This window comes from Ovis aries, chromosome 19 (assembly GCF_016772045.2).
Source record: "Ovis aries strain OAR_USU_Benz2616 breed Rambouillet chromosome 19, ARS-UI_Ramb_v3.0, whole genome shotgun sequence".
Taxonomy (NCBI): domain Eukaryota; kingdom Metazoa; phylum Chordata; class Mammalia; order Artiodactyla; family Bovidae; genus Ovis; species Ovis aries.
The window spans coordinates 31,778,764-31,790,797 of NC_056072.1; the positions used below are offsets into that span (position 1 = coordinate 31,778,764).

A 12,034-nucleotide genomic window follows, 5' to 3' on the forward strand; every position below is an offset into this window, starting at 1 on the left:
CATAACATGACATGAGTTCCTAACTTGATGGCTAAATTTACATTTTTAACCTTCAAAGCCTGACCCTTCTCTGTGATGATAAGAGACATTTGGACATGTGCTCTGTGAATCACTGGTATATCCCTAAATTCAAAGAGTTAATTCCTCTGCCTTCACCAGCGACTTAAATATATCAGAAATCTCATAAAATTCAGTATCTCGCCATCCAAACAACACTTGCCTGACCAATCCTCACCTTTCACGGGGATGCCAATACCCCTTCACCAGATCTTAGGAATCAGTCTTTGGTCTCCATATCACAATCATCCAAGACATGAATCTGGCTGTAAGCTGCAACTTAGCTTCTAGGCTCAAGGAGCTGATGAACTTTCCCTTGCCTTACCTTTTGTCAGTTCCTCAGGCAGAATACAGTCCTGGCCTTTACTAACCTGTGACAATGGCCAAGTCAGTCAATGTCTTTGAGCTTTGTTTTCTTTATTTATAGATTGTTTAATACATTTGCCTCTTGGCATCAGAAGGAGGATTAAAATTTGTAACAGAGGTAAAAAGCTTAGCACAACCAAAACACAATTCGGATAAACTGGAACAGAATTTTAAAAGTAGTAGTCAGAAAACATAAAACCATGAACAAGCTACTTCTTTTTATGCAAGAAAGTGAATTTTATAAGTCTGTATGCAAGCTTGGACCATAGCATATCTGCTTTTTAAGATTTAGGCAATCCCTTTTGATTCAGAGAATTTGACAAAGTTTGAAGGGTGGAGAGAAGATAATCTATCCTGCAATTCACTCACAAGATATAAAGTAAAACTCCTAGTATTTTTTTCCAGGAAAAGGAATCTTCATTATAATCAATCAGTTGATAGAGCTCAAAGCCTAGCATCTGCCTGCACTGGATACAATGTAATTACATCCAAGAAAGCACAGTGGCTGATGTTCACACAGACAGTGAAGACACAGGAAGGCATGATAATTAACCTCATGCACAGGTAAGAAAGCTATGTCAGAGATAGGTTAAGCTACTAGGGTTTCCAAATGCAGAAGGCTGACTGCCACAGAATCAGCTGGGGACCCTGCCTAAAGTCAAAATGCCCAGGCTCCATCCCAAGAAATTCTGACTTCAGGTTAGGTAAAGCCCAGGAATCAGTATGTCTACAAAAACTATGCCACTGATTTTGACGCCAGGTTTGGAAACTTAGACACCCAAGATCGTCCTTTGTTTGGTAGGAGTACTGGGACATGAACTCACATCTTTGATTCTTAGACCAGAACACTTTCTTCCATGTCTGAGGAAATGCACATTCCATTCCCAGACTCTGATAACTCCGACAAGAGCTCTGAAGAGTCCTTCTGATGCCGAACCCAACATGTGAATGGAAGGAAATAGGAAGGACCACCTACTCCTGCCAAATGGGCTATAAAACCAACAAGACAAAAAATCTGTCCAGATACTGCCAATGAATCATTATGGTTACAACATAACTATTCTATCATAAGGAGGATTACATAAGAACCTACAGGCCAAACCTACAAAAGTGCTGTTCTGTCAGCAAAAAGAGACTGTTAAGAGTCTTTAGAAAGTAAGTCCAAAAAAAAAGAAGAAAGTAAGTCCAAGTGTATAAATTACCAAAGTAAGAGTCAGTAAACAGATATGTCTTTTAAATGGCAGTATGGATATCTACCATTTTAATATTTATTTTATTTATTTGGCTGTACTGGCTCTTTAGTTGCGGCACATGGAATCTACTTCTCTGACCAGGGATCAAACCTGGGCCCTGCACCAGAAGTACAGAGTAGTAGCCACTAGACCAAGCAGGAAAGTCCTAGTATTTAATGTTTTCAAAGGATCAGTTATTTCCATTATCTTAACCTTTACCTTCTTTCCAAAGTCATTGCTCTATAAGTGTAGAGATGACTTTTCATCATGTATGGCAGAAGCAAGTACCAATAAGAATATATATTGGTACTTGTCTACATGATATATATATATATATAAGAAATATATGGTGTATCTGATAAATGATATATATGATAAACACATATCTCATTTAAAATAACTGAGAGTATAACTCATGTAAATGTGAAAGAACCAGATTTCACACTTTGGCTTCAAAAGCGGAAATCTTGTGGACTTCAGCCATCACCAACCTTGGTTGCAGTGGTCAAGAAAAAAAAGAAAACATGCCAAATGCCCGGCTTTTCCTGGTAACACTATCAGCTCAGACAATAAATGCTACAGGTTTCTGGCACAGAGGAAATAAAAAGGCTTGCAAAGTGCAGCTTGTCTTTCTCCTCTTCTTTCCTTCAACAAATATCTGAAGGTCCTCCAAGGGCCCTGTTCTGCTAGACATGAGGCCGGCTTGGTATCCAGAGAGGACTGCACGCCCATCCTCTGGAGTTCTTTACTCTTTGTTGTGCATAAGGAGGAAAGTGTTCTAAAAAAGCAAGAATTGCCAAGTTAAAAATCCAAAATCGTCACTTTCAACACCTGGAATCCAATTAGTTTGAAAGAATCGTAGTCTCTCTGAATCTATTTAGGATTAATACTTTAAGCTGGACCTTCGACAGGCACCAGTAAGAGTAACTTCAATAACTGATGAGATAAAAATCAAAAAGAAGCATTGTAAGACTTATATCAGTATTTTTCAAAGAAACATAATAAGACACCTAATATACCAACATTCTTCAAAAGAGGGTACAAAAAGATTCCCTGGAGTACAGGAAGAAAAGATTGAAATTTATATAAAATTTACCCATCATTTTTATTTTCTATTTTTATATATGTTGTATATTATAATATTGGGCTTTCCTGGTGGCTTAGACAATAAAGAATCTGCCCAGGTTTGATCCCTGGTCAGAAGATCCCCCAGAGAAGGGAAAGGCTACTCATTCCAGTATGCTTGCCTGGAGAATCCCATGGACAGAGGAGCCTGGCAGGCTATAGTCCGTGGGGTTGCAAAGAGTCAGATACAACTAAGCAATGAACACACACATATCATAATATAGCATCAGTATAGTGACACACGTATGAAATTTATAAGTAAATTAAAATATGTTGAGAGAGCCAGCTTGAAAAAACTTACTTTAGGAGATATGGCCCAAAATGTCTGAGACCTCTGTAATATTAGCCCAGTGTTCTTCCAGGCAATATTCACCATCAGATTTTTTCAAGTTGATTATATGCACCCTCCCAAATAGATTTTCTTACTTCTATACATTCCAACCAAGGAATATCTGTTACTGAAAGCTACTTTCAAACAAGGACATGAGGGTGCCATTTCCTCCTTTTAAGGCCACAACTGTCCTCCATTCCCACAGATGCCACCATGGCTTGCCACACTCTTCACTCTCAATTCCTTTCTAAGAAATTATTTCTGGCAGCCTATCAAAAGGTCATAATGCAGATAAAGTAGACAGCCCCACACTCAACCCTATCTTTCCTATCAAGCTGCATTTCATTAGATCACACTCTAGAATTCCTCTTTACACTGTCCAACCGTGGAACCTCATTCACATCTAGATGCCATATTTTAAAAGACTCTGAAAAATCCATTCCTTACAAGGTATAAGTAATTGATATGGCATAACAATATAGCCCACTTACAGCAATTTAAAAGGAACAAACTTTTATCCAAAACTATAGTTGGTAAAGAATCTGCCTGCATTGCAGGAGACCCATTTTCTATCCCTAGGTCGGCAAGATTCCCTGGGGAAGGAAATGCAACCCACTACAGTACTCTTGCCTGGAAAATTACATGGACAGAGAAGAGCCTGGAAAGCTATGGTCCATGGAGTCACAAGAGTCAGACAGAACTTAGTGACTAAACCATCAAACCACCATGACAATCAAATGAGAGAATTCAGACATGAGTGTGAAGTAATTGGAAGGATCTTTTTAAAGACTCAAAAGCCTTCTATCTCTACTCGAACAATCGCCCCAGTCACAGGTATGCTCTGTCCATGTGTCAAGATAGCAACACAACAGGTGAGAGAAGATTCAAAAGCCTTAGACTGCCATTACTTAGCAATTACTACATGTCTAGGACATATCAACCAAGATGCAAAGTTTGCAAAACTGTAAAAATCAAGACAAAAGTACCGATTATGATCTCAGAAGCAGGGAGTATATGCACTTGTCATGGTCTAAAAGCCAGCCTTACAAACAGTGGTAATGATTTATGACGGTCACATGTTACTTATGCTGGCTCACCATCCTGTCTCATTTCCTTGAGAAAGTACCCTAATTCCACCCTGAAAAACCAGCCACTTCACTTTCCATTCATGAGGCAGGTTATGGTGGTGCTACTAACTCCAGACCTAGAAAGACAACATGGGTTTGATCAATCAACATACCCATCGAATGGGCTTGTACTCTAAAATGATCCAATAAGAGGCAGCCCAATGCCTCTGACTAGAAGTACTGGGGCAAAAGACCTCTATTTATACTAAGGTTTGAGAAGACGGTAGGATATAAATCTGGAACTTCCTGGACCTATGTGGAAAGAAAGGCAAACTAGAGGAAACAGTGGTGTGAACTGCAAGAAGGAACCAGGGCCTAGAAAGACGGAGGAGTGTAGAGGAAGCCAGCATGTGGATGACAAAGAGCATCTGGATCAAACCATCTCTGAAGCCTTATAACCCTGGACACCGGATACACTGATGTACAAGGGACTCTCAGTCTCCATTTCTGTTTAATCCAGTTGGATGTGCTCTGTTAAACCATAGTACATTTTTGTGTCATTTTAGAAAATATCAGTTATTTGTTAAAAAAAAATCAATGTTTTGGCCTAAGAACTATAACTGAAACAATCTAGCTACCCATTCTATTTTGCCCTTGTTTTGGCTGGTACACTGCCACTCACATTTCTCACCTTGTCAGGGGTAGACTGGCTTCATGACTAAGTTTTGCTAGTGAGACTTCAGCAGAAAGATCACGTGGTTTGTTCAAAGATTCTTCCTAAAGAGATACCCATTTTGCCATCATGTCTCCTAGAGTTTAGTTGTAATGGCTGCAGGTCTAGCAGCCACTTTGAACCATGAAGATGAGACCCAGCCTTAAGGATAGAGCTGGAACGTTCCTATCCCCTCATGACCAGACAGAGCTAGCTCTATGAAGGCAGAGATTTCTATGCTTTATTCAGCAGCACCTAAATTCCTCAGCACCTAAAAAGAATATTTAGCACCTAGTGGGATGAAATAAATAAATAGCCAAAGAGTAAATTTGGTATCGCTATCCTAACAAATAACCCACCTCCTAAAAATCAGGTAACACTAGAACCTTAATGCTGGAAGACCTTTAATAAAAACCATTGCTTGAGTCATCCAGTGACAGAGAACAGTCTTTTCCCAAAATCTCAGTTCTAGAGACCAACTGCATTAGTTTAATTATAAGACAAACTTTTCCTCCATATTTTAAGGTTTCTCAAGTCAGAATATATCATATATATATATTTATATATAAAATTAGTAGAGCTTTCTTCTCCCCTAAGCAGTCATCTTATCATCAATAGTAAATCAGATACAAGGAAACCCATTTGATGGACAAATACTATGACACTGGATTAGTCATAGCCACTCAAAAGCACAAAGGAGGTACAGTTTGGATAGTTCAGAAATCTGAGCATTGGAGAAATACAATTAAAAGGCCACAGGAAGAAACATCAATTCAGTCAGTATCTGAAATGAAAATCCATTGAGTGGAAAAGAGAAAAGCAGAAGCCACGTACCCAGAATACCTCTGTTGAAATTCCAGCTCTATCGTTTCTCAGCGATAAGACGTGGCCAGGATCTTTCACCTGCCCAAACCTGAATTTTGTCATCTACAAAATGGAGGTAGGAGAAAAGTACTTTTGTCAAAGAGCAAGTATGAGAACTGAATATGCTAATGCAAGTAAGATTTTTAGGACAGTAGTCAGCACACCCTGCAGACAGTAAGTAAATGTTAGGCAATGGATTCTTCTGTGCTGGGCTTGAATTCCCAAATTGGTACTCTGAGCTTTCAATAACTTGGAACTATTGAAAACTGAAAAGTTATTCTCTAGGAACCCAAATTCTTATAAGGCTGCCTTCTGCTAAAATGTTTCTTTGCTTTCCTAGAGGAAAATACAAAAGAAACAATCAATTCACAGAGTGTACCCTCCCAAAAGAAGAGGCAAGAAGAAGTTAATGAGCAACAGCTCAGTGAACAAGTTTTGTCAAAGATATGAGCTAAGAATTTCATTCTGAGACTTTATAAAGGGAAGCATGGTCCTATGGCCAGTAATTTAGTCAACCAGAAAAAAAGAAATCAATTAAACAAAAGTAATTGAAATTAAGCATTATTTTGGATATAAATTCAAGGATGACATCACTACTATCCTAAAGCTAAATGGCATGCTTTATCCATTTATAACATCCATTAATTTGCTTAAAAATAATATTTCAAAAATTACTAAGTTATGGAGGACATTCTTGTGTGCTATGAACCACAGAGAACTAACTAGTATCTGATTTACAAAGGATAATATTATAACATTTCTAACCTAATGACATTTTAAATACATAATAATGTATATACTCTGTTCATAAAATGTTCTATCACTTTAGAGAGATGTGTAATTAAACTGTTTTAATGGCATATACAACTTAAAAAGTCTATAAAAGCAAACCATACAGCAAAAATAGAACAAGACATTAGAAAACAATTTAAATAATTATGAAGTCTTTTAAAGATGTATCCACTGAACATTAGGAATTTTACCACAATTACATTTACAGGAATTTTATTTTTAAGAATCAAATTCTAAAAATAGTTCTGCTACTTTTAGTATTTTTCCATTATTCTTGCCGTCTTTAAACACACCTTCACAAGCTGCTGAACATAATGCTTTTCTGACTTAATCAGAACCTCTCTCATGACCCAGGAACGTTCAGTAAATAATTATTAAGCTCCAGAGGTGGCTTTTGCTTAAGTTGATTTGCTTGAATGCCTATTCACTTAGGGACATGGCTTTAGTATTGTTTTCAAATCTTATCACCTAACATTGAAAGTAAATATTGAAGGAAATGGGGAGGAGGGGCGGAATAGGAGAAAGCTGTGATCCATTTAGCATTTCTCCATCTTAGTATTTCTTTGAAAGTGCCAATTTCAAACTCGTTCTACATTTCTATGCCAGATAGATTATTCTGATGTTTGGATGTTTTCTTTTCCTCTCAAAGAGATTTTTAAAAATCAATATAAAGAAATGCAAATGAAATGTTTATTAATGCAAGTGTACTACTCCACAGTTTGGGGTAGAGAGGAGAGGAGAAAGCAAAAATCCAAAGTGTCTGCAAGGGGACAATTCTGACCAATGTCACTTAACACACCCGTTTTCCTGAAGAAAATCCTTTTTAGTCATGGCAAAGCCCGGCTTCAGACTACCTTAGTAATCATAAATCAAGCTCTGTTCTCACTCAGAGCAGTGATTTTTCGAGCAGTCATTTTAGGGGCATGATTAATTTAAGACCAACATTCCATTTCAAATGAGAAAGCAGAGCTAATGGACTAGCATTTCAATCCCCCACCCCACAGATTAGTTGTTATCCTTGTCACAGTCACCTACCAGAGGTTACAGCTGAAGCCGATTAAAGCCACATCACAGAGTAACAGTCCCAGAATTTTTAACTCCCGATAAAACCTTCCCTTTCTCTGTTCTCCCTTAAAAACAAAAAAATAAAAAACAAAACTCCTGCCAAGTGGTCCCAGGATTATTTCCAGAATAAAACTCCACTTACAGATAAAAGCTTTCAAAGGAACACGGCATGAACATCTGAACTCTAAGCGCCTCCATCTTTTTCCTTTAAGGTGTTCTGCAAGCCCTTGGCGAAGAGTGAAAGTCAAAGTTAGTTCTGGCACTGGCTGTGTCACTAGGGGTGGCCTGATAAGGCCCTGGAAACTCCAATCCAAACACGGCTCGTGCTACAACGGTGCCCGGTGTCTGTCTGCAACAGCAGACCTGTTTAATCCAGTACCTACTGTACCTGCAGGACAAAAAAACTGCTGCCTCACCCTGCAACAGGGGCTTCACGAGGACCAAGGCACCACCGGAAGCCCAAGCCAGCAGCCAGGCGACACCTGGGCTCACTTAGCCCCCTTGAGCACCAGTGCGGGTACCAGCGGGGCTTGCAGTGACTGCACGTTATCAGAGAACATGAAGGCAGAGGTAAGTTTACATCCAGGTGAATTTCCAACACCGAAAAGAACCACAGAATCCAGGTGGGCTGTGGGACAGCTTGTTCCCGTCTCAACTTGGGAGACCTCTGGCAGCAGCTCATCACACAGCTCGAGCTGCTTTGCATCCGTGCAAAAGCATTTTTGGAACTGGAGGCTGCTCACTGAACATGCTTTCCTGCTGACAGGGTCGAGATCTGGACAGCATTCCTTACCCTCAGACCCCAAGAATATAAGGAGTGCTATTCCCTTGCTCAGTTTTGGTGGAAATCAGACACAAGCTGCTTCTGACTGTGGGCAATATCTTTTAGGACATCTTTAGCCCATACCTCTGCATATTCTTAAACTGTCATCTAATTAAACTCTGAACTCACTGCAATAATAACAGATACCCTCAAAAGACACTTTAAAATTCTGACATGACAGCGTCAATAATATCAAATATTGATGCAGCTTCTACAGACTCAGCACATTAAAGATGTCCTGGAGATTTATGAAAATGTCTGTTCCTCCCTACACAATTCAAAGGTCAGAACAAAGACATCTGATATGGACTAGCTGTGTATCCTGGACAAGTTACTTCATTTCTCTGTGCCTGAGACTGTCTTCAAAGTAAACAGGTGGAAAACAGTGCAATCTCGATAAGCCATACTCAAACTTGAATTTCATGTGATGAAGTGATCTTTCTTTAGTTTCCCTTCAATAATGGGAAATATCCAGCCAGAAGTCTCAGACAAGCTATTCCTGGCCCTTTGTATTCTTTGTTCATTTTTCATTTTTTCTTTCACTGAATAAATATTTATGGAACACCTTCTACATCCCAGGCACTGTGCAAAGTCTTGGAGCTTCAAGTCTAATGGGACACATCTTAAATAATCACCCAAGTATTTAATGTAACTTGTGATAAATACGACAAGGAACTGGGAAAGCTTAATATGTGGTCAGGAGAGGCTTCCCTTAAGCAGGGACCTCTGGGCTTCGATGTGAGTCGGTAGTAGCATGAATTTGTGAAGGGGGAATGGGAGAAGAGTCTTCTAAACAGTGGTAAAACATGTGCAAGAACCCTGAAGTGGGGAGTTAGAAGGAAGCTTCACTGTCTGAAGCAGTGGCGACCATCAGACCATCAGGACCTGGGAGACAAGGAAGAGTCACTGATTTTCTTCCAAGAGGAAGAGGAAATCATTGAGAGGTTGTAAGCAGGATCAGATTTGTGTTTTTAGAAAGGTCCTCTGGCTGCTGTATTGAGAACCACCCAGAGGAGCAACAAGATTAGCTACTGCCATAGTCCTAGTCAGAGGTGACGATACTTCATGGAGGTGGAGGGGAGGCGATGAGGGAAAATGGACAACAGTGGAGAGAAATGGATGAAAGCAGGTAGACTACTGGTAATGCTAAAGACCAATATGTGGAAGGAATGTGGGCGGGTGGGGAAATCAGATCCCTGATGAAAATAATCGTGCTCATTATTAACAAGTTACTGAGGACTTTCTACATACTGGATATTGTACTGAGTTCTAGCGTTAACAGATGACTAAGATGCAACACTATTTCCCTTACCAACCTACTCCACACCTTGCTTTTCCTCCCTCTAGCACAGTAGAGCAGACAAATCAAGAACACAAGTTTGGGTGTCAACTTATTCAGATTCAAATCCCACCACTTACTAATTCTGTGACCTTGTGCAAATTTACTAAACTTCCCATGCCCCAGTTTCTTCCCGCCGAGAAAGGGGAAATGATAAATGGCTATCCCATAGGTTATTGTTAAAACTGAAGGAAATAATATATGAATATATGTAACATGTATGGTACAGTCTAAGGAAGCAAGCTGTACCCTTGCTCTCTGCCCTCCAGCCACAGTGGAACTTCCTTCTTTGACACATATTAAGCTCTCATTTTAAAAAGTAGCTCTTACGATTATGATTGAAACTGTCTATTCTGGATGCACACCAACTAACCTACAGAACCAATGGAAATTCAACAGAGTAGGGGAGCGGGAACTGAGAAATTTGAAGATCAAAGAAAACAGAGAGGTTAGGAAATGACCAAATCAGAACCTTTAGGTGATGATTTTTTAAAAAGACCAAGCTGGACTCTCTCCCACCTTGGACACTATTTGAAGCTGAATTAAGTTACACTGTTCCCAGTAAGTTTTTGAAATGAAACCCTGATTTATTACATGCTTACACAGGGAAAATCTGTGCCCTCCGCAGGCTCTCAAATGTTCATCGTGAAACCAATGGCATCAATTCCAGCCATTCCAACAGGGACACCACATGGTGCCAAATTCTCCTGGCAGCTTCTGCCAATGACATCACCTGATATTTTGTCCTGGACAATCTACCAACCCAAGGAGGCTATCCATTGACCGTTTACATAAATTTTTAAGTAAAATTACTTTCACAGGGCATGTGTTCAACTTATTCATGGTACCTTCAGAAATACCTTTATCACGCAAATGTTCTGGGGAATCTCCCTGAACATAGCAATGAAATACCTGTCAGCAAATGGAATAAAGCTTGACATACACCTCTGACAAAAGCTATAAAATTCATGAAACATTACATACATTTCCACAATCCTGTCCCTCAAGTAGTCACACAATCATTTAACAAATGTCTTCTGAGTGGCAGGAACCATATCTGTTCAGTTTACCACTGTATCCCTAGAAGCTAGTAGAATAAACAATCCACAATTGATGTTCAATAAATACATTGACAATGAATTAATCTATAATGTGTAAGCAACTCTCTTGTTCATATATGTACTATTCAGATATATATCCTAAGTGCATATACACATATAATGTATATGTGTGCATACACACAGACACATAAAGAAATATATACACACAAACCCTAAAGTTAAATACAAAATAAGAACTGGTAACAGAGACAAAGGAAAAATAATACTTTTAACATGAAACACTGAGTGTAGAATAAAAATATTACCTGTACTCCCATATAATTCAAATCTTAACTGCTACTCCTTGCCCCAAATTCCAGCAAATCAACTAGAGTCATCAGAATTCTTACTGACCTTTTCCAAAGACAACTGTAACAAAAATGGAACTTAAAACTATCAAACATCCAAGTGACAGCCAATTTTTTTTTTTAACTAACTTTGGGCCTCAATCTTTTGGAAGGAAAAACTCAATCACTACGTTGAACGAGTTAGAGAAGAGATAAGAGGTTTTACTTGTTATCCTGTCGAAAACTCAGCTGAAGAAAAGTAGAACCACTCTTTTAACAGTTAGAATCCTTCTTATTTTATTTGGGTATCAAATGTTTTATTTTCCCCAAAGCACATCATTGTCTTACATCTTTCCTTCTGATAGCCATTGCTTTTTCAATAAACTACTTCTCATCACCCTAACAATAATTAACAGTTGAAGACATCTAATACATGCCAAACACTATACTGACTCATGAACTACCTGCTACATACAATTTAGGAAGCATCTACCCATAATGTTTCCTTATGATCCCAGCCAATGGTTCACCAAACCTGCATTTCTATCAGAAAGACCTAGGGACCGTTCTTCCCATTATCCCTTTAACATCAACTCAGGAGCATTTAAAAATACAAATGTCAAAGATCTTCCCTAAATAAATGACTGAATGAGACTTTCCAAAACATTGTTTCAAATTCCAATCTTTAAAAAGATTCTCATAAAAGACTAATATGAAGTCAGGCTTGAACCACTGCTATGTACCGTATTTCAACATACATAATTATATATAATATGTTCTATGAAAATTATCTCTGCAAGAGTGACAGGAAAATACCCAAGATTCTCAAGTTCCCTTATCTGTTGAAATAAGAAGTCTTTACTTGTATAGTCTG

The 12,034-nt window shown here is 38.7% G+C and overlaps 1 protein-coding gene and 1 long non-coding RNA gene across 2 annotated transcripts in view; one reads left to right on the plus strand and one right to left on the minus strand.

The window, feature by feature from the left end:
* The window catches only part of MITF (melanocyte inducing transcription factor), a 237,462-nt gene that overhangs the window by 105,067 nt on the left and 120,361 nt on the right, over window positions 1-12,034 (minus strand).
* Window positions 7,981-12,034, plus strand: part of LOC105603449 (uncharacterized) — an 8,907-nt gene continuing 4,853 nt past the window's right edge. Inside the window, exon 1 of the long non-coding RNA XR_003586097.3 lies at window positions 7,981-8,181. This is a non-coding gene — a long non-coding RNA (uncharacterized LOC105603449). The remainder of the gene's footprint in view (window positions 8,182-12,034) is intronic.